The sequence below is a fragment of the Ambystoma mexicanum genome, chromosome 1q (genome assembly GCF_040938575.1).
Source record: "Ambystoma mexicanum isolate Mex_15411 chromosome 1q, UKY_AmexF1_1, whole genome shotgun sequence".
Classification (NCBI taxonomy): Eukaryota; Metazoa; Chordata; class Amphibia; order Caudata; family Ambystomatidae; genus Ambystoma; species Ambystoma mexicanum.
The window spans coordinates 282,395,037-282,416,769 of record NC_090922.1 but is presented as its reverse complement, the minus strand read 5'-3'; positions in this window follow the sequence as shown (position 1 = coordinate 282,416,769).

The window sequence follows — 21,733 nt, the reverse complement described above, 5'->3', positions numbered from 1 at the left end:
GTATAAAATACCATTATTATGATATAATATGATATGATATGGCATTTATAACGCGCCTATACATATGTGTTTCAAGGCGCGACGAGGCAAGGGAGGGGGAACAGAAGGAAGACAGAGACAGCAATCTTAGTAGGCCAGGTGACATTGAGATTGCGCAAGTGCAGGGAATGGGGGAAGGGGAGAAGTGCGTGGGGAATGGGGGATGGGTCAGTGCAGTGCATAAGATATCCATAAAAAATATAGATAAAATAAATAAGACAATAGATAATATAAAGTGCGGCCAGCTGCTGGCAAATGAGGCCAGATGGTGGCAGTGCAAGGGTAAGGGCAGACATCAGGTGTCAAGTGCTGGTAGGGGGTTGTCGAGACACAGAAAAAGTCCCTGAGTGCAGGCTTGCCAGGGGGGCAGTGCAGGTGTGCAACTGATGGGGCGGGGGGCCTGGGCCCAAGATCAGAGGGTAGCCAGGTAAACCAGTGCAGTTTCAGTTTTAACAGGAGCTCAGTAAGGGAGCAGAGGAGAGAAAGCAGAAGCAAAGAGAAAGGTCTTGAGGTGCTTCTAGAATTGGAGATGGTTCTCCTCAAGTTTCAGAGAGACAGGGTGGTTGTTCCAGAGGGAGGCCCCTGCAGAGGAAAGAGATCTACCACCAACTTGTTGCTTGGAGAAGTGGCTGACCCTGATGGAGTTGGAGGTGGATGAGCAAAGAGCTTGAGGAGGAAGATATTTCAGAAGAGATAGCTGAAGGTATTGAGGCCCCAGGCCCCAGAAGGCCATGTGGAGACAATGCAGAGGGTTTTTAACTTAATCCTCGCAGCCACTGGGAGCCAGTACAGAGATTTCAGTCCTGAAGAGTTACGATCCCTGGGCTTGAGGCCAAGGACAAGTCTCTCAGTCCAATTCTGGATGAGTTGCAGAGGGCGGAGAGTAGAAGCAGGCAGATTTAGAAAGAGGCTGTTGCAGTACTCCACTCTAGAGAGAACCAGAACTCAGGAGACAGTGAGCTTCTGGGGGAAGGAGAGGAAAGGAAGAATACCTCTGAGGAGGTGCAGCTGGAAGTGTGACTTTTTAGAGATGTCAGAGATGTGAGGAGTGAAGGAGAGTGTGGAGTTGAAGATGAACCCGAGGTTTTTAGCCTCACAGGTGGGAGCAGGACGAGGGCCAAGAGAGGCCGGATAAAGAGCGACAGGAAAGGAGGGAGCAGGTGTGCTGATGAGGAGAATCTCAGTCTTACTGGCATTAAGGCTGAGATTACTGGAGGCACACCCCTCCTGGGTAGCAGACACACAGTCAGAGATGGAGATGGAGAAGAAGTGGCGGAAGGGAGCCTGAAAATGAGTTGAGTGTCATCCGCATAGCACTGAAAGTTGGGGCAGAGTGCAGCAATGCGGTCGGCAAGAAGTGCCAGGTATTGGTTGAACAGCAAGGGAGAGAGGTTAGACTCCTGGGGAACACCACAGGTAGAGATAGAGATAGCTGAGAGGAAGGACCCAAGTTAGACCTGGGAGGGTCCATCGGAGCCAAGCCAGGGCCTAATCAGTGTTACCCAGGTTATCACGGAGACGGTTGAGCAGGATGGCATGGTTGACCGTGTCAAAAGCAGAAGAGAGATCAAGTAAGATGAGGACACAGGGGGTGTTGGAATCAAGGCTGGAGAGCAGGGCCTCACTGATGTTGAGGAGAGCAGTTTCCGTGCTTCTGACAGCTCTGAAGCCAGACTGATGGTCATGGAGAGAACCAACAGATTCTGTGTGAAGATTAAGCTGGGAGATGGACAGCTTTTTAGGAGTTTGCCCAGAAAAGGAGTGATGGAGATTGGGCGATAGTTAGCTTGGCAGAATGGGTCGGCAGAGGGTTTCTTAAGAAGAGGGTGCACAGGGGAGTGCTTCAGGTGGTTTGGGAAGACCCATGTGGCGAAGGAGTGGTTGCAGAAGTCAGCCAGAGCAGGGGCCAAGTGTCAATGTGGTTGTTCATTGATTGTTTTGGAGGAACAGGGATGAACCTGTTTTGACGAGACTTTCATATATCAGACATGTCTAGAAACCTCATCTGGGGAGAACAGGGGAAAGGAAGAGAAGGAGGGTGTAGAGGTGGCAGAAGAAGGGCCAGAAGGAGAACAGGGAGTAGAGAGGGCAGGGTGAGAGGAAGAGAGAGAGGACAGGATATCCTGAGTTTTAGAGATGAAATGAGAAGCCAGGGCTGCGCAAAGGGCCTGAGAGGAGACAGGAGAGGTAGAGACATCAGCAGGATTGGCCAGCTCCTTGCAGATTTTTAAATGTTTGCCCGAGTTGTTAGATGCCACGATGCAGACTTGGATATCGAAGAGAATGGTAATTTCCTATGCGGCTAAAAATAAACCATACAGCTAATTTGCATACCAAGAGTGCATTGCTCTGGGGGACCAATATGGAGGTGAACTTCCAGTGAACACATCACAGGTAGAGATGTGTTTGTCTTATGTTATTTTCAAACCCAACATAATAGTGAGGGTGTATGATAAACAGGTTCCAATGCTCCAACCAAATTTACATTGATTTGTGCTGAAATAATTATTCACAAGGCAGAAAAGTGTAGTCGGTTTTCTTCCTGTGAGCTGTTAGTCTTGCTGTGTCTTGTATTTTTAGGTCTAAAAATAGTATTCCCTCATAGGGTAATGATAGTTTATTATAGATTGAAAAAGTTCATTTTAGCTTATTTGCATAGTTATAATGGGGTGCTGCATGAGACTGATCTTGGAATTAATTCCCGATTAAATTCTAGGTGACCCCTGCTGTGTATCTGTTTAGCTGAGATGGACTATTCTACTTCCCCTTACATGTAGTGTTTCCCCTTTTAGAACCTGCCATAATATTAATGGTGAATGACAAACCCCAATGCTTCAATCACAATTTTTTCAACCTTTATTCAATGCGGCAAAAAAGCAAGCTATTCAGCTAATTTGCATACCCAGAGTGCATTGCTCTGGGGCACCAATATGGAGGGGAACTTCCATTGATGTTCACTAGGAATCACTGTACATATTTGGCTTTTTAACTGGTCTATTCTAATCACATGATACAAGTAAAAGGTTTTTTTTATCCCACCATAATATTGATGGTGACTTCTCAAAAGGACCCAATGTTCAATACAAGTGATGGTAATCTATACCATAATCATGTTTCAATCAATATTGACATGATTTGTTGGTGTGTGCTTGTGATTTGTTAATCTTCAGTTGATAAACTTATATGTAAAATAATATTACCTCATTAATGTAATTGGAATTATTTTGTGGCTCAAAATGAGAACTGCTAAACTAATTTGCATACTGTTTTGTTAATATTACATCGTTGTGATCTCGAGGTAAAAGCCAGTGAGAGCATGGTGGTGTGTGTCTGTTATTTGTATCTGAAAAGGCCTTTTCTGATGATGCTAGTAATAAGTTAATCTTTTGTATTTTTTTTTTTATTGCAGATCAGATGGGGTTGGCAGAATCGGAAAATCTGATCTGTGCCTCCACTCTACTATACAACACAACAAACAAGATGCAGAATATTAAAACGCATAGTTATTTCTCAGCCTTCCAAAGCAGGATTATTACAAATCGTTATGAGGAAAACAAGCCCCAATGAGTGTAGGTCCAGTGAAATAAGCAGGAGGTCCATTACACATGTCCGAGAAATGCCTGCAAGTTGCAGGTCTGGTGTTTGATTGTTGGCGGCAAGCCTAACTCTGTCTTGCATTTTGCCTTAGCCAAAAAAGGAGCTCCAATGACATGGATGAAACTATCACCTAGTAACAGCCCAGGTGCAATTTAGATCACGTCATACACTGCTGAAGCAGGTCTATTTGTGCATCATGAAAAGGGGCACTGCATCTCACGTGGCCCCACATGGAAGCTCATGACATTAACATATGCTTCCTGCAAACTGGCTGAAAAACAATGAGTTCTGACAAATCACAGTGGATTAGGTACTAGCCCGCTTCTACATTATACAGTCCAAGGGAGCAGGGTGGATGCCCTTCAGTTATTTCGATTGGTGATTATATGAACACGTGTTTACAGTAAAGGAACAAGGACACGGAATAGTGTACTTTCGGACACTTTGTTAGGCGGGTTCACGATTAGCCAACGCACATGAACCACTCTAACATGTCTAAAAATCGCTGAGCTTAATTTTACGACGTTACTATAAACTGAGCTGCCAAATCTTTGAAGAAGGACGTGATATTGAACATACTGAAGAAGGGAAATTGCTAATCTGTCGCCTTTAAAACCAGCGATTTCTGGTTCCGGAGGCTTTTTGTTGGCCTCGGTTCATCGGAGCTGCTCATTGGTGAATAAGGCTAATTTGGGTTATCGGGTCTTTGGGGAGGCTTTGGAAACTAGCAATCTCCCGGATGCTGACTTGCAGTCATTTCATGGTCGGTGGCGCAACAGCTCAATCCAACAGGCCCGCGGAAGATTCTTTGCTGTCTTCGGGTGTCTGCTTTTTCCTCCGTGTTCGGTAATGTCTCCATGGTGTGAGCTCGTGGTCAGTTTTACTCTGCTGCATTTTTTCATGTACAAATGTTGTGCATTTTGCTTACACTGAATATCGCCTTCTGCACTGCTCAATGCATATCAAACATTCTCGTTACGTTGAGGTGTTTACCGCTCCTCTTATGCACATTTTCGAGTAAAGTGAGTCTGTGTCATGTGACGAGACCTTGGTTGCGTCTGACTAAACGACTTGGCCCAATTTTACAATTTCTTTTCTTGCTTTATACACGTGTCACTGTTTGCATCTTCATGCTGTAAATGAAATGTGTTTTTTCTTTGCTTACTACCAAGTCAGGTTTGTTATTTTCTGCAAATCGCAGTGTTCTATTTACACACCAGATAACCACAGACGCAGCGGCTATATATTAATTAGGAGTATGTATTTAATTCTATAAAAATGCAAATCAATTTTCGAAACTTGAATACAGGATGTGATGTTGTTTGTTTGCAGTGGAGATGTTTCCTCGGTCATCCGAAAGGAGCACGACTCGTGTAGAATTGCGGACGTTGACAACATATGTATTGACGTCCTATACATTGGCACAGCAACAGCATTTGAAAGCACAATACGTAAGTGCATTGTTGTGTTAATCTGTGCATATTGTTCCGGATGGTGGCATGGTGAGTATGTCAGCACTATTCGGAACATGATGGTCAACAGCAAGATGAGCATCCCGAAGTGTCCTGAGCATCCCGACGTGTCCTGAGCATCCCGAAGTGTCCTGAGCATCCCGACGTGTCCTGAGCATTCCGAAGTGTCCTGAGCATCCCGAAGTGTCAATGCACCTGTGCACTCCCATATTCGGAAGCATCCTTTTTTGGAAATAGAGATGAATGTAAGTATCCACTTCTTTTAAATGGCGTAGCACTATATATAAACACCTAGATTGGATAAGGTGTGTGTTTGTGTAAGTGTACATACATATATAGGGCCTGGTTTACAAACGAGTTTTCCAAAGGTGCAATCTCATTGACAACTGGTGTGTAAATTAGGCCCGTAGACTAGCGCTTCGAGGTGACATGTTCAGTGCAGTGCTAATCATAAGTTTTAATTAAAAATGTTTTCCTTGGCCGAATATAATATGGCTCTCTTAATGTAGGACATACCGACAACATTGAGTTACTGCTCTGCTGAGTTTCCCACTGCACCTGCTGGCAATCTTGGCAGTGTCATGCATTACCACTAATTACCACTTTTGGTAAAACAGCCAATGGAAAAATGCAGCTAGGTAAAGGCATGTTTTATGCCACCACGTATTGGTCATACAGACATGTAGAGGGAAATGCTGAAGTCAAAACTAAATCGACTCACCATATTGTATTTAAAATTAATGGCCAGGACTAAGGCCCTGTAGAACAAACTATTCCACCACTGTTAACAGACTGTGTCATGGCCACGCATAAAACACACTCCACATTGTATAAGTAGCATAGGTCATTCATCATTTATTAGGAATCAGCACAAAGGAGCCAGCCAATCAGCTCACCCAAACTATGGGCTGAATCCAGTTATGACAGTCTGTGTTCTGCAGGAACTGTACACCGCTCCCTGCGTGCCGTGCATGGCCACCCGGAGCCTCATTGGTCACCTTCAATCTGCTGCTAGATGCCCCTCCAAGGGAACCCATATTTAAGTGAGGACACTACACCTTCTCGACTCCCCAAGGCGCCCTCCTACTCCATTATGCAGCCACGAAAGCCACGAAAATCAAAAAGAGATTGCTCCTCTGCGACCCTATCTCATTTTCATGGTGCCCATCTTTATTTTGACCACTTTTCCCCGTTCAGAAAAAGTTCAATAAAATTGCACGCAAATTCCTGAAAGCAAACCATTTTGTTTAGCTCACAAACAGGACAGGGGTTCTAACAGTTATTTTTTTAATTTTTATTTGTGATCCCTATTGTACTAAGACAACCTTACACAGCATTAAATATACTTTACTTATAAGGATATAATTGTTATTGACCCCTGTGCAAGTTTTACCCAGCCTAAAATGGCTTCAAGCCCTCAGTGAAGGCCCTCAGGCTGGTGAGGTCAGTTTAGAGGACCATTGCATTTTTTTATTCTAAATGATAGAGACTGGAGACATCTTCCAGAGTGCAGGACTTTCTCTATTTCCTAAAAAAAAACAACGTTGTGTTAAATGATAGAGACTGGAGACATCTTCCAGAGTGCAGGACTTTCTCTATTTCCTAAAAAAAACAACGTTGTGTTATCTCTTTATGTGTTTCATGTACCTATTGTTGTGCCCACCGTGTTTTCCTGGTAGGTGGATCCTTGTATTCAAGTGGACTGGTTGGAAATGTTGTTGATACTTGCTTTAGAATAGGAAAGGTTCTACCTTCTGGCCATTTCACAGTACAATTGCAGACCAGATGTGGAGGCGGATTGCAGTCCATGTTTTACTTTCAGCTGCCTATTCCCTGTCCTGTGGAGGGGGCGGGGGACGGTGGGGGGCGGGGGGTGTCACAGTTTAGCTGCAGGTTGTGTATTCACTTTTGCTTCCCGCTTTCAGCGCTGTGATATCCTGACAAATTGATATGTGTAGATAATTCTTCAACACACATGTACGGATATGGTTACAGAATTGCTGACCGAAAATAAAGGAACACTGCCTGCTTTGTGTGAGGGGGTAAGCTCTACGTGTGTACAAGTCATAATTTGCTGTGTGGGTCTAACCTTAGCATTCTGTCACTTATGGGACGCTCTGTTTGGTCAATTTATTGCAGCTTGTGGCGTTCTTCTGTTGATTTGTGGAATGGTGATACGGTTTTAGAAGCAACACTGGTTTCCGGTAATAAAAGAGCATCAGTAAGACTCTCCAGACAGACTGCAACTGCTCCTGGTTGGGGTGGTGTGACCCCAGTAAAAACAGGTGAATTTGTTGTTTTCTGTTTGGCTGGGTCTGTATGTGGCATGCGCTGGTCAGTGATATCGGGTGTGGGGGGGCACTTGGGGTTGCTGACGTGGACATGCCACAATGACTGGTGAGTTCTCCACACTGGTTCTCTCCTTTTTTCTCAATTTCATGGCACTGGGTGCCTATTCACAAAATAACAGGTGTGGGCAGTGGTGAATGGGCACCAAGTTGTCTTTCACTATGTTAGAAGTGTTTTACAACTGTGAGGCTTTGTTTTGTTGACCTGTGATTCTTTTCGACATATCTTGTCTCTCCCTAAAAAATGTATTGTGTGGCCCTGATGAAGGCAGTGTTTATGAAAATGATGACACAAGAAGCCGAAACTCGAATTGGCCAGTGATCAACCAAGTGTGATGTTTTGTGTACTCTGCTTTCCTTGAATTGTTTGTTCCTAATAGGTTCTCACCACGGCTTTAGATAATTGCAGGTGTTCAATAGGTTTATATACATACACCTGACAGGAGTAGACACTGTTATCTTTTGTTCACTATATTTTATTATTTGTTTGAATGTTTTGTGATTGTGCATTTGATGATTGTTTTTTTAGGTATTACTGATGTGTAGGTTTTGTTTGGGTAGGGACATGTATGTGACACTTGAAGTTTCATTAGATGGTTTTCCTTTTGTGCTTAATTGTACATATGTATTTGTTGTTGCCATTAGTGTTTCTTTTTTAAATTTTGATACCGTTATTCATGTATTGCATTCAAATTGTTCTTTGAAAATAAAACTTGTGATATTGCACAGTGCTTTTGAGTATCTACATTGTATACATGGGAACTATTTTTTGTGCAGTTTTGCTGATTGACCCCCATTTTCCCACGATGGGACAAGCTCTTGTTCTTGTGTTGTCTGTGCGGGAGGAGGGAACAGCAAAGGGTGTGTTAATTGTTCTTGATGTCAATGTCAATTTCCAAAGAACTGACTGACTTCATCCGTGTTCAGAATCTGCATTAAGGTGCGATAATTCTGATGGGCTCTTATTTTTAATAGGAGTGTGTTGAAGATGTAGGCACTCTGAACCAGGTTCGACTTACCTTCAGGTTTAGCCTACTGCAAGATAGCTGAGGTGTTATGAAATAAAGTTGACTGGACCTAAGGATGCGGGCCAATATGTACTGCTATTTTATATTTTATAAATATTCAGGGTCATTAACCACCTGTTTCTTTGTTCACTCCACAGTTTTGAAGTTATTCTTGTTTAGGTAAACCCAAGTATCAATTGCTTTGGTAGTCTACTTTAGATCTTTTAAGGTCTTTGTTTAGTATTGAATGTAAAAAGGTGCAAATCTTCTTAAGCTTGTTCAGTTGAATGCCGCTTTCCTTCATGATTGAACCAGAAATGACCACTAAGTGCCTGCCAACAAACACTTTGGAACTTTGGAATTGTTAACGCGCTGAAAACTGGCTTTGCAAACTTTTCAGCACGCAAAGCTCTTCTTATGATTCATGCATTGGACTTTGTGTGATTTGCACGACTTTGCGCAGGTCCTTCACGACTTTGCATGCTTTCATGTGCTTTGCGCGACACACCACACAATGTGTGGGACGGATCTGCGCAAAGGAACAAATAGGGGTAGAACATGCATATTCCCCATTCTCCCCACTAAATAGGAAGAACGAGGAATAACATGACCGTGTTGAGGGACGCGCCATGCAAAACATTCACACGCCCAGTCAATCAAAAACATAACCAAATTCATGGCTCACAAGGGAAATGTCAACTGCAAACCTCTTAATCTTACCGCCAAATGATAGGAGACACAAAGTACAACTTACACAGGAACCAACGTGCAAATGAAACATATCTTATGCACGCAAGGCATACCATTCAAACCTCGCTCAACCAGGAACAATGCAGATATACTTGGAGAAATCACATATGTCTATAGAAGGAGGAGGAGGATGGTGAGGGACAGGATTCTCCTACCATGTACCATGCTATTTGGATTGCCAGACGACCAGGTGAATGTAAGGTACAGGTTGCCACCCCATGTCATCCTAGAGCTGGTCAGAGATTGGGAGGAAGACCTTGCATCACCCACAATCTGCTCCCATCCCCTCCCACCCTTAGAGAAGGTGCAGACAGCCTTACATTTCCTAGCCACACGGTCTTATCAGTGAATCACTGCCATTGCTGGTGACACATCGCAGGCCATGCAATCCCAGTGTATTCACTAGGTATTCAGCTGCATCACCTCTGGTGTGTGTGCATGCGTAAGCACATATACATGCCACACACACTGCAGGCAATGTATAGCGTGTCCCATGAGTTTTATGCCGTAGCACAATTCCCATGTGTATTCAGAGCCATTGATCGCATGCATGTTGTGCTACAGACTCCCAATTTATGGAGCACAGTTACCACAACTGGAAGCATTGGGATTCAATCTATGTGCAGGTCATCTGTGACGCAAATGTTGTCATCATTCATGTCAATGCTAATTTCTCTGGAAGCGCCCATGACAACTTAATTTAAAGCCATTCACCACTGTACCAGGGCCTGGCATCGGGAACCTTTGGCAATACCTGGCTCATCGTGAGTATCAACTGTCATGCACATGCATGTAGTGACGTGACACACTGAATAACTGACCGTGACAATCAATGCTAACAACAATCATTAACACATTTTCAAGGGACAGTGCCTACCTGCTCTCAACATTCCTTCTCACACCATTCTGGAATCCTGCCCCACCAGCCAAGGTAAGTTACAACGCAGCACACATAGCCACTAGGGGCATAGTGGAGCACACATTCGGGGTGCTCAAATCAAGTTTCCACTACCTTGACTTCTCTGGTGGCATATACATTTATGCCCCACAAGTAATATGCAAAATCATCATGGCAGTTTTGTCCTGCACAATTTTGCCACACGGAGTGGCATACCAGTAGAGATGCAGGAGGGACATCACCCTCAGCCACAGGCACCACCCCATTCCCTTGGCTGGCCAAAGGGCACAGGGAGATGCTGCATGTAATCAGCTCATGAAACCTACTTCACATGAATACCAGCCCCTTTGGAGCACACGCAGGGTGAAGCTGCATCCCTGGTGTTATTCAATGATGAATCAGGGTCAATCCAACATGGCGATAACAACACCCTGAGAATGTGTGTCTGGGAGAGGCGAACTGTGTGTGTCCATATCCATCAAATCAACTGCAACACCCACTGACACAGTCATAGCAAGAGGAAACAACAGTATACATGTTGCTCGCACAAAAGGACACAACACAATCAACTAAACCTCTCCCTCTTTTGCATGCCCCCCACCATCTATTGTTCACACAGAGCCCCAACACCACACAGGTGAACACAAATAGGAAGGCACAGCACAAAATGTGATCAGTAACTAACACTTGTGAGGACTGCCCTGGCCACGCTATATGTGTCTCACAACAATATACTGGGGGAGTGGCCACACCATTACCTGACAACATTTATGCTTACGATAAACATCTACAGCAAATTAGTCATAAAGACTGAGAACATTGCAAGCACATTTCAATAACGATGCCCATCTCACCTCACATCTTTCCCCTTGCGAGCCTGCTCCAGCTGTGTACCGGCAGCTGGTATGGACATGTTCCCTGCAAGGTGATGAATACACCTGGAAATCTCATGCAACAAGTTGCTTTGCCAGATGGATGCATGCAACATCTGCTGCTCCCATAAAGTCTCTCCAGCATACACACGTCCACCATGTGTGTGGGGCTGATGGAACTGCAATGCCAGGGTCCAGGCCCATTGCAGTGGCCTCCTTGTCACTGACTGCAGGTCTTCAACCCTCTGTTGGACATCAGTAGCTGAATATGAACCCATTTCAGGTGAGGGTGATCGTGCAGCTGTAATCACCAGGGATGTGGGGCTTACCACTGACTTGACCCATGAAGCCTGGATGACCTCCTCAGAATCAACAGCCTATACCGGCTTTCCCATCAGGGAACCCTCCATGTCCTATAAGGTGTCATCAACACATGGTTCAACATCAGAACTTGCAGAGTCCGAAGAGTCAGAAACATGACTGAGGATTGTCTGTTGCACCAGTGGATGTTCATGGCATACAACACCATGGCCTCCACTGGTGGACTGACGTACAACCACTTCCTCCTCATCCGCTACATTATTACCTCAACATAGAGAGACAACACAATTTTGAGGCACAAGTACCTTGACAAACATGTGACTGCTCATTCCAATGCATTCAGACACTAACTGGGCGGGCACACATACATCACACATTGTGACTTGGCACACTGTGACCTTTATGTCACAGAAGAATGGCTTCTAGTGACATGTGCAGTCATGGTCAGGGGCAAAATCAGGTAGTGTAACATAGCATGGTCTGCATGTGCGAGGGTACACACACACATACACCCGGACATGAGAGTCAGATAAACAAATCAGTGGAAAATTGGAGGTCTGTGCATTATTTGTGATCCCATGCAGAAACCAGACATTTACATTAGGCAACATGTGGAAGTGTGACCTGCAAATCCGATGCGACTAATTACACACAGGCATGTGTGTGGCCATAATATCCCGAACCTCAATTTCAGCATTGGCCCCATGCAAGCTACATGGTTGGTCACAGTCACATGCCTTGCACACATGTGTGAGGAGACTGCAACATGGAACTGACAAAGGTACTCTGGCACAGCCACTGCACCATTGACACTCCAGTTGTATAATGAACTACACAGAGTCAACTATTGGCCATCCACATGTCGTCCCATCAAGAAGTGGCGCTCATATGTATACGCACATATATCGTTGCTTATTCAGGTCCACCTTCCACCAGTGCAAGGTAATGTTTGACTGTCTAAACATGCACATAATTGTGTGCCAATGTGTGAGTCATGTCTCACCCACTAGACAATAAACATGCAAGACACTGTAAATGTGTAAAGTTATGTATGTTCCTTGCCATTGTGACACATACAAACTGCACCATTTCATGGTCCATGTGAAGGCTATGACTTCCTGGGGAGCAGAATTCAAGCCACACAGGGATGGACACTGGAAGGTTCAGACCCAGACATCTGACTCTGAATACATTGCTGGTATGAAAGGATGCACACTAATGTAAGTATATCCAGTGAGTTTACCGAAAATGTTTTTTCAATGGATTGTTTTACAAAACAGATCCATCAAAAACACACCATTAAAAAAAGAAAATATAAATAGATGAGGGGTAAGGGGTTAAAACAGTTTTAAGGGGTTGAAACCATATGAAAACAGAGGTTTGGGGGGAATCCCCAAATTAATAAAAAACAAAAATTGGTGATTTTTTTGATGGATTTTATTCTGGAAAAATCCATCAAAAAAGAGTTTTCGGTACAATCACAGTGAGCTTTGTGGGGCACATTGAAAAGACAACCACTAAGATGCTCTTAATACTCACTCACCGTCTGTAGACAAACTCGTAACATTGAACTCTGCTCATGACTGATGGCTCATGCAACAAGCTTTTGCTTTCCAAACCCATGCATAAGTACTGCACACAGGGCATTGTCTATCTAAAGGCCATCACAAGTCATCAGTTAGCTGACCAAATCTACACAATCTTTCAAGATTAAACAAAATGGCACACATAAAATATATAAATAATGCTCTTCATGTCCATGCCTTGTCAATTCACAAAAGGAGATTCTTCATGTAAATCAGTTCATTGCTATATATGGCTCATGCCTGAGAAGGTCAACTGTTGTATCCTTGCCACAGTGCTCTAGTGTATGCATTGGGACATGGTGTACAAGCATCCCCTCGCTATCAAAATACTCTACATGCTCTCAACCTGCCAACCACTACTAGATGTCTCTTCAGTGTGACTTTGCATCTTCATTAGGACAGTAGGCTCCATTGTGACACCGTACAGAAAGTAGTCCATGTTCAAACAATGCTGTGATATGTGTGCAGCAATGATTTGTGTGCTGGCCAAATCACTGCCCTGTTTGTGAAAGCCTCCATCTGCTGCCCAAATATGAAACAACACATATGACTGTTACTGATTGATGCATCACATTAGTGCCGACCCCAGGTCTACCAGCACCCTGTGTGAGAATTCACATGGGCTCAAGCCCCGTGCTGTTTGCCTGTCACAATTCATGAATGGGGGTGCCACTTTACATTGTGTGATCTGGCAGGACACTACACATGACAGTGTCATGTAAAGTGTCTGTCAATGACTGATTATAAGTGAGTGACTGACAGACACTGACTGGCACATTACATGACACTGTCATGTAAAGAGCGCTGTCATCTCACACAACGTAAAGTGACACCTTGCATTGTGTGTTTTGGCTGTGCAATATATTTGCGGTGGGCCTGTGTGACCTCACAACTTGATGATTCCTTGAGCCGACTCTTTGCCTTTGTCCATTTAATAGTGCACTGGGAATGTTGACATATGCAGCTACATACTGTCCCTACACTCAATCACATGAATCAATCACAGAAGCACTCTCAAAATGAACCTACACCCTTACCACACGGCCACAACATGATATTCTCTGGCAACAGATCAGCACTAAGAAGAGATCGTAATGTCAGCACTGTCAAACAAATCATGGCCATGCTCTTTTGTGCAGGAATTTCCCATGAGGCATGTTTAATGGAGAGGAGGCAGTGACTAGGGAAATGTGGACCCCTTGCGACATATCAGAAGCCTATGATGATATAAATGCTTCATCAGTTCATAAATGGTCAGGCTAATGATCGTAAGTGGAACAATCATTCCCTAAATTCACACCTCCTCTCTGGGTGATTTTTGTGGTACATCTGTTCCTCTCTATGAACATTGTACACTGAAGATGTGTCTGTATTGGTGACTGGGCATGCTCAGACTGAGACCCAGCCCATCCTCATCTGCATGTCTACTCAGACAAGGGGCAACAGAGCTGTCATGCCACATCTGAGTGTGCTATGTTGCTGCCATGGCATTCCATATCCCAATAAATGGGCCTTTCTGAAATAGTTTGTATGTTTCATCTCTACAGACACTGCAATCCTAGGGTGAGTGTTGTGAACAGTGATTTGAGTACTAAGCCATGTGTCTGTCATGTATTCACTGATTCACAACCGTGCATACAAGTACTGGCATAACTGAGAAGGCCTGCAGACAGTGATGTGTACTGTCACACAAACATGTGCCACACAAGGAAACCACAGAGCCACCTCCCAGAATGCACGCCATGGGACAGAAGTGTACATGGTAGCAAACATGCATTTTCCATGGATGGCTGAAAACTGCATCCAACTGTACTACAACCCATATATGGGTAGGTCAACCATTATTGTCTACACATACAATACACACATGCCACTCACCAGATGTTTCCAGATAGGCGTCCATGCCGCTCATGCCTTGCGCCTGCTCACTGCCAATGACCTGACTTGTGGCCCCTTAAAATGGAGTCAGCTGTTCCTCCTTTGCTGTCCCCCTTCCAGTTTCCTTGGCAGAGTCCAGGCTGTCACTCAGCTTCTACTTTGTCCTTCATGTGAGGTCGTTCATCCACTTCTGGACCTCTTAAGCAGTGCACCTCTCCAAACCGCAGGCATTGATGAGGTCTGTGACATGCTGCACTGCACCATTTGCTGGGTGGGTGTATGGGTTCTGCCCGCCGAAGGATGCATGCCAGAATGGTAATCTATCACATAATCTATCAGGATCTGAATCTCCTCATCAGTGACGCGCTTCTTCCTTGTTGCACCCTTATCCTGTACACAAACAAATGTATATACTGCAAAGTATATACCACCTCTCATTGCATTTACTGAATACTTTAACATAGCAATCTCCTATACACAATAACAAATACCAATTGTTATCTCAACATTATATTATTTTATTTATACATTGAAAAAACAGTGAGTCTTATAAACCATTCATAGAAAATTTCATAAAAAGATTTTGAATCATTAGCTCCACTGGTATTAGATAGTGGGAACAAACACACATATGTAACCTCCATACCAATCATTCAAAACAAGCCACAATCATTCCATATTATTTCATTCATTCTGTGCAAATTGATAAAAAAAAAACTATTGTATTTAGAAAGAATAGGTCCAATAAATCGGACTAAAGTGCAAAGTGCTATATTGACCATAAATGCACTGTTGGTATGAGGAACTGGCATGTATCAAAAATATATTTTGGTACAAGTAAGTCACATTTTGAATTTATACAGGGTTGTCAAGGAATTTATGTGATCACTGCAGCGCCCGTAATTCCACCAACGAAAATATCGACGACCATTACGGCGCGGCACAGTGATCAGATAGACCACTGTAGCCAGCACCCCTTCACCGCACTTGCCCCCTTGTCCACTTACCTAAATGACTGCACACACGGAAGTGTGCCGCAGACTTCCCTCGATCCCTACAGCATCAGTTCCCAGCCACTCGTGTGGGTCTGCGCTTGCGCTGCAGGGTCCTTTTCTTTTGTTTACACTTTTGTGTCCCCCGCTCTCCATTTAATGGAAGCGGGAGACACCCCCGCAACCTCTGACCCCCATTGCCATGACTAAGAGGACCAGGGGACATCCCACAAACCCCGCTTCCCTTAGTTGCAGTAATGGGTGTCAGTATTTTTGTTATGCGCAAAGGTACAGTTTTAGAACCAGGTAGCCTTATGAGGTTGCAGTATTGGTACGATTCCCTGTCAAGCATCATTGTCCAAATGGAGATTTCAAATGTGTCTACTCGTGTTTCTGCTGGGTACACTATGTCTCATACCCCAGCCATCTTCAGGACACAATAACCATTTTGGGTGACAGTAGTGTGTGTAACAAGCTCATCCCTTGTCCTGGAAAGCATGGGGATATGGTTGGTGTTTTCCGGGAAATACACCAGAGGCCAGTGCAGTGCCGAATTTAATCAGTTCTTCCCTCCCTGCGATGTGGCAACAATCAGAATTCAGGGTTAAGGATTGGTCTGAATCCCCACGCTTTCCAGCACAAGCCGTGAACTTGATACACACACTACTGTCACCCAAAAATAAGTTTGGAAAAGTAGATTAATTTTGTCCAAGCCCGGCAGAGGGAGAGCAATTGAAGATTTTGTGTTAAAGTGGGTCTGAGCCCGGAGGAAGGGGACCCGGGGTGAACAGAAAATCACCTGAAAAGTTGTATATGTACAATCCTTTCATATTCGTCGTGTTGCATCAGGCGCTCTGTAATAAGAGATTTTGAATGGCAAAGAGACTTTTGCACAAAAGGCCCTGATGTTGAGGTTTTGAACTGCATCCTCGTGCTAGAGAAGCCAGAGAGTGTGCTAAGCTCAAGTGTACTGCCTTGTCCCGTGCTGAAAACATGGTGAAGAGAAGTTAACGGGTGAATATCCTGACATATCATTTCTTGAACACTTCTCTTTTGCATAACATTTTTCCCACACTATGGGCCTCATTACGACCCAGGCGGTAAGGGGTTTACGGCAGCGTAAACAGCGCCGACCCTTACTGCCTGATTACGAGGTCCCTTAGCGCCATGGAGCTTTTAACACCTGCTTTTAGCAGGTGTTAAAATCCATGGCGCTAAGGGACCATGGAGTTAATTACGCCACCGTAATTTACGGTGGCGTAATTAACGCCTTCCCCACTCCCATTATGCCCTATGGGGCAAAAATGGGAATGGGGAAGGGTAAATGGGGATTGGGGACTTACCGCCCCGCCAAGGTCGGAATGGGGCGGTAAGTCCACCAACCACCATGGCGTAAACGTAGTTTACGCCATGGTGGTAAAGTCACGGCCCAGGCGGTAACTTACCGCCTGGGTCGTAATGAGGCCCTATATGTATTTAGAAGTAAGGATTGGCAATACGTTTATTAGTATAGACCTTTTTATTTTGACAGACTCTATTAGGAGTGCATTTATAATTGATGGTCATAGCTTGCTCCCATCTGTATATTTAGGATTATATAGGCATTTTTCAAACCGAGTTGAAGTCCAATAAACGCCCTTGAACTGTGATAATTTGTGCCTGACTTACTGTTTGATACCATGCCTTCCTTATATATGATGTCAGAGAGGGATATGACTCAATTGAGACAAATTTGGGGACCCCTAAATTCCAGAAGCTTAATCATAGAGTGTCATATACCTCTATCACCACAAAGGACTACAGAGGCTTTGATATCTGTAGCAGCAGGGAAGCTACTACCTCTCCTGGGAAAAGAGGAATGATTTCCACAGACTTATTTCTAATACCCCTTCCTGGGTGTTATATGATGTTGGCTCCAATATCTGGCCTGGCCTGGAAGTTCAGTTTGGATGTCCTAGCGGGTGTTATAGATCCTGACTCCCGGGGAGACATGAAGGTTCTCCTACAGAACCATGGTAAAACTCAATTTGAAGTACATTGCAGGGACGAAAATTGCACCAGGAAATCTTGAAAGCCTATATTTCCCTGTTTATAGAAAGTGAACCAGAAGAAACTGAGAAAGGTACCTTAGGTGTTGCGGAAGCTGATGAACCATCTACCACTGAGGAAAAGAGGGAAGAAGAATCTACCATCCTTCCCGATCTAGCATTCACCCGCCGAAATGATCCAGCACTCGCATAGGCTTTCTTGCAGGTGATTTCTGAAGGGGACGGATTAGAGAAGGGAAGTCCCTTTTTCATTCTAAGGCAAGTATTACTGTATAGTACGGAAACCTCGAGAGAAGGCCCAAATAAAACTCAGTTAGTAATCCCCAAAACCCATCGGAAGATCATGCTAGCGACTGCACATTCTCTTTTGTCAGAGGGACACTTAGGACAATCTAAGACCCAGGCTCACATCAGTGGGAAGTTTTACTGGCCAGATATCCATTCTGATATGAAGAACTTCATTCAGACATGTGAAATATGTCAGAAAACCAGTACACATATTCCCTTGCCTTCCCCTCTGAACCCTTTACCAATAATAGAAGTCCCTTTGTCCCGAATTGGGATGGATATCATTGGGCCGCTGGAAACCTCTAGACTGGGTAGCACATATGTCCTCGTAATCGTTGATTACGCTACCCAATACCCACAGGCGTTCCCCATGAGGAACAACACGACACAACTCATTAAAAAAAAATATTGCTATATATTTCCAGGGTTAGTTTCCCCAATGAAATTCTAATGGATCCAATTTTATGAGCAAACTCATGGGTTAAGTCAAGGTATTGCTCCATATTTGTACCTTAAGAACCTTAGTTTACCACCCCCAAATGGACGGATTGGTAGAAAGATTTAACAAAACACTTAAGACTATCCTAAGAAAATTATTAGACAAGGACGTGAAAGACTGGGATCACGTGATTCCCTGGGACTTATTTGAAGTTCGAAAGACCCCTCAGTCATCCACAATATTCTCTCCTTTCAAACCACTTCATGGTAGAGAACCAAGCGATGTTCGACACTTTATCCGGGAGACCTGGAAAGAAAGAGAAGAGGCACCTATTCCCCTCTCACAAACAGCTAGCCGATTGCGAGAGCATATGAAACTTGTTCGAAATCTAATCTGTACGTGCATGGAAAAAGCCAGAGCACAACAAAAGACCACCTACAACAAGAAGGTAAAATTAAGATTTTTTTCAGTAGGACAAAAGGTATTAGTTCTCTTGCCTACCTCTGAAAATAAACTTATATCAAAGTGGTATTGGACATAGGAAGTACTAGTGTAAAAAAGGACATGTGCCAATAAAATATCCCAAACTGACAGGAAACAATAGACCCACCGCTATCACGTAAATCTCTTAAAAGAGCAGAGGAAACTCCTTCCACAGTCACTGTCTCGATACTGTATTTTTAGGTACCACAGGAAATAGATCATTTTGAATTTCCCCAAGAGATCTCTAGACAACAACAAGAACACTTAAAATATTTAGTCACAACATTCCCTGATGTGTTCTGCGAGAAACCAGGGAGAATGCACAGTACCTATCATTATATCAGAACTCCAAAGGGAAAAGTTGTCCATTTGAAACCATATAGACTCCTGGAAGCCCTTAGACAGAATGTGGTTGAGGAAGTGAACAGAATTCTAATGGCAAATATTATCGAACCCTCTACGAGCCCATGGGTCTCCCCTATTGTGTTGGTCACACAACTTTACCATACCTGGAGGTTTTAGATAGACTTCCTCCAACAGGTCCATACCATCTATGACTTTGATGCCTATCCTAGGACACGCATTAACAAATTGATTGATAAACTCGGAAATGCCACCTTCCAATCTACCCCAGACTTAACCAAGTGGTATGGGCAGGTCCCAGTACATGGGCCTGCTAAGTAAAAAAGGCAGCTTTCTTGATGCCCAGGGACAATTCCAGTTCAAAGTCCTCCCTTTTGGCCTACACAGGGCCCCCGCCACTTTCCAACAGCTTATGGACAGGATATTACAGTACTGCTCCGATTTCTGTGGGGCTTATATTGACGACCTAGTCATTTATAGTAAGACTTGGTAAGACCATCTTTTCCACCTCCTTACTATTATGAGAGCCCTAAGAGAAGCCAGATTAACTGCCAGTCCATCCAAATGTAAGCTGTTCCAATCAGCCATGAAATACCTCACCTTCTTTGTAGGGAATGGCAGTTTCCAGCCTCAACGAGAAAAAGCAAAAGCCATCCTAGATACCACCATACCCATGCCCAGGAGAGACCTCAGACCATTTTTAGGATTAATCAGCTATTACCATCGGTTTATCTCTAATTTCTCAGACAGAAAAGCTAGGTTGACAGACAAATTAAAGAACGCTGAACCCCAAACAATTAATTGGACTGTCGAGGACAGTATATGTTACAACAGCTTAAACAAACCCTGTGCCTGAACCCGATCCTAAAGGTAGTAGATCTTTTGAAAGAGTTTGTGTTACAAACTGACATGTTTCTTACAGGGATAGGGGCAGTTTTGTCACAAGTTTCTGATGTATTAGAACACCTTATCCTTTTCACTAATTGAAAACTCTTCCCACATGAAAAAAAGACTATCAGGCCGTTTCATGGAATAATTAGCGCGGCGCAAGTGGCCAAAAACGTGCGATTCGCAGTGGAATAGCGAAAATCGCAGTGCTAGTGCGAAAATCACACGAAAAGCAGCGCACATCGATTCATGGAAGGCCGTGCGCGAGAAAACCATCGGATGTGCGCTAAAAAAGTGCGCGGCGCACGTTGGCGCACAGGCCATCTAACGGCGAGCGCCAGATCACAGCGAAAATCGCACAGGCCACAGCGAAAATCGCACATAGCGCAGCGCACACAACAAAAGTAGGACGGAACACGGGGCGTAACACTCGGAATGGGGAACAACTTGCCAAAATGTGGGCGTCACGGGGGAAGTACAGGGTGCAAGTGCGCGGAACGCCCACACGCTCGCCTACAACCCGTATTCATGGAATCGAATAGGGCAAAAAAGCGCACGGTCAAACCAGCGCACAGGCACAAACACGACCGCCACAAGAAAGCAGGCAGTAGCATCTCTGCGTCTGTAATAAATGTGTGCCAAAAGGTGCGCCAACAAATAGCACCTATATACAGCCATGGTGAATGTCCTATACTGTGGCCCTCCAGGACAAATAACGTGCAAAGGGGTACCCACAAACACGGACACCCGCTGACTGAAAAATAACATGTGCGTGTATTCCGGGGTGCGCGGGAAGTCTCACACGCGATTTGGCAGGGTACGTGGATTTCAGGGGTGCGCGGGAAGTTCCACACACGATTTGGCCGGGTACGTGCGCGGGAATTTCCACATGCGATTTGTCTGGGTACGTGGATCTCAGGGGTGCACGGGAAGTCACACACGCAATTTGGCAGGGTACGTGGATTTCAGGGGTGCATGGGAAGTTCCACACGCGATTTGGCCGGGTACGTGCGCGGGAATTTCCAAACGTGATTTGTCTGGGTACGTGGATCTCAGGGGGGCGCGGGAAGTCTCACACGCGATTTGGCAGGGTACGTGGATTTCAGGGGTGCCTGGCAAGTTCCACACGCGATTTGGCCGGGTACGTGCGCGGGAATTTCCACACGCGATTTGTCTGGGTACGTGGATCTCAGGGGTGCGTGGGAAGTCTCACACGCGATTTTGCAGGGTACGTGGATTTCAGGGGTGCGTGGGAAGTTCCACACGCGATTTGGCCGGGTACGTGCGCAGGAATTTCCACACGCGATTTTTCTGGGTACGTGGATCTCAGGGGTGCGCGGGAAGTCTCACACGCGATTTGGCAGGGTACGTGGATTTCAGGGGTGTGCGGGAAGTACCACACGTGATTTGGCCGGGTATGTGCGCAGGAATTTCCACACGCGACTTGGCTGGGTACGTGGATCT